This window comes from Penaeus vannamei, chromosome 14 (genome assembly GCF_042767895.1).
Source record: "Penaeus vannamei isolate JL-2024 chromosome 14, ASM4276789v1, whole genome shotgun sequence".
NCBI classification, from domain to species: Eukaryota; Metazoa; Arthropoda; class Malacostraca; order Decapoda; family Penaeidae; genus Penaeus; species Penaeus vannamei.
Window position 1 is genome coordinate 14,433,754 of NC_091562.1, and position 2,500 is coordinate 14,436,253.

A 2,500-nucleotide genomic window follows, 5' to 3' on the forward strand; every position below is an offset into this window, starting at 1 on the left:
ATGAAGATCTTGCATTTAGACTCTTTTTAACGTTACCTTTCCTTTCCCCTTTTCCTTTTCAGCGTTCAGAACTCACTTTTTGTGTGAATGCTTTAAATGAGAGAAAAGCAATTCTAGGAAAAGGAGGCGAATATATAGTAAACTATGTTATTTCTAAATAAGAATGTTTTATGGATTGGCCTTCGCTCACTTTTCAAATCAATTATTAGTCGATTTCCATTTTCCTTTAATATGACTTTCGAAATATTTGCAGATAATGAGAATTTACTTTACATAAAAGTCTAGCATTTAATTCCTTGGATGCGAAGTATGTAACTCAAACACAAGATAAATTCTAGTTCGTCGGTAGTCATTTTTTTCTATTCCCTACACAAAAAGCATCGATTCATTTCTCCAATAACCCCCCGAAGTCTGGTGAAGTCAAACTCAACTTTACAAAAATATGTCTTAACGCGAGAACTTTGGCCGAAGTGCAGCCCGCCCAGTCTCAGAGGGAAATAGACAACTCCCAGTCTTTACATTCATTTTTATTCGCACTTATTTATTTATTGTATGTTCGATCATTCGTACTAATACGTTCTTATCATCTTAATAACCAACTAAATTAACAAGGTCGATCAGATAAAAGAATTCACACAATAGATATTTTTTTTATAGACTGAAGCACGGCCCACTCGTATCTACAAACTTGAGATCTTTACTGCCTCCCCCGTTGCATCTTTCCGCTAGTCAATATTCTTGAGGCCCTCGCACTATTTACTACCAACAGCACCCTGGTCTTAGTCAATAGCCGAGCCCCATTAATAATTCAGGTTTGTGATACATGTATAGGGACGTCTTAACATGCCCTGGGAATTTCTACAGAATATCTTAGGAGGTTTGTTTATACCGTCTTGGGTCATAGATTCGGCGAAAAGGTGATTTTGTTCTTCCTTGGGGATTTTCCAGAATGTCAGATCTCTCGTTTTGGTTGGTTGGTACATCTGCATTTCAGTGTTTTTTATTTTTTGTTTTAGTTCATTCCTGTTTTTTATTTGGTTGTTTGTTTATTTAGATTTTGTTTGTTTCCCTTATCTTGGGCATGATGTGGTAAACAATACAGGAAAAAAGTATCGTTCATAAATCAGGGAAAAAAAGGTAATGAATCAGTAGAAAAAGGTAATCATTTCCTCTGAGCGGAGACTTTCCTTCGACCACTTTCCAGCCGCAGTTTAAAGCTTTGCCAGCATCGAATCGGCTCTTTGAGGCTTCTCGCGAGGATTAGCCATGCGAAGTCGATGAACACCCGCTCACATCTGTTCTTCGGCGCGGAGAACAATGAACAGAACAATGAATTCAAAGCCGGTCCCTCCTCCTCCTCCTCCCCCTCCTCCTCTTATTCCTCCCCTTCTTCCTATACCAGGGAGGGAAAGATAAAAAAAGGGAAAAAAGAAGAAGAAAAACTCTCCGCTTAGAACAATAAGCATCGTTGGAATGCACGGAGGAACGTCTCCGCTCGGATGAAGATAGAGCTGTTTCTCGACGGTGCGGTAAGGTCGGATCTCCTACCCTCGCCGATACAGGCTGTCGACCTTACGGGAGACTCGTATACGTCGCGTTGCGTCGTGCGTGTTAGAGCCGCGTGATGCTTGTGAGGATGGTCGCCGGCGCTCGCTTGCTCTCGTCTCGTCCTTTCTTACTCGTATACTTTTTGGGGAGGATTTTTATGCACGATTTCATTTGAGGTTGAATTATATTGTCTCATGGCTTTTTTTTTTAATATAGACTTTTTTTTTCTTTTTTATCATTTGGATTTTTTGCTTTGTTTTGTTTTGCTCAGATATCTTTTGTATTATTTTTCAAGTTTTCCCCACTCTTGTATAGTTCTTTTGCGTTCTTTCCCCTTCTGGATATTCGTTGTTCATCTGTTTTGCCTACCCCCTCCGAATCTCTCTCTCTCTCTCTCTCTCTCTCTTTCTCTCTCTTTCTCTTTCTCTCTCTCTCTCTCTCTCTCTCTCTCTCTCTCTCTCTCTCTCTCTCTCTCTCTCTCTCTCTCTCTCTCTCTCTCTCCCTCTCCCTCTCTCTCTCCTCTCTCTCTCTCTCCCTCTTTCTCTCCCTCCCTCCCTCTCTTCTCTTTCTCTTTCTCTTTCTCTTTCTCTTTCTCTCTCTCTCTCCCACCCTCCCTCTCTCTCTCTCCCACCCTCCCTCTCTCTCTCTCTCTCCCACCCTCCCTCTCTCTCTCTCTCTCCCACCCTCCCTCTCTCTCTCTCTCTCTCTCTCTCTCTCTCTCTCTCTCTCTCTCTCTCTCTCTCTCTCTTTCTCTCTCTCTCTCTCTCTCTCTCTCTCTCTCTCTCTCTCTCTCTCTCTCTCTCTCTCTCTCTCTCTCTCTCTCTCTCTCTCTCTCTCTCTCGCTCACCCTCCCCTCCTACCTACCTTCTGTCTATTTCCATATATATATACCTTCTTCGTTTCTTTCTGTTTTTGTTATTTTAGACGCCTCATGAAAATGACACCTTTTCTT

At 41.8% G+C, this 2,500-nt stretch overlaps 1 protein-coding gene across 13 annotated transcripts in view; it reads left to right on the forward strand.

Annotated features, from left to right (window-relative positions):
• Positions 1 to 2,500, forward strand: part of LOC113820267 (EGFR adapter protein) — a 726,452-nt gene that overhangs the window by 293,817 nt on the left and 430,135 nt on the right. The gene's annotated exons all lie outside the window — the stretch shown is intronic.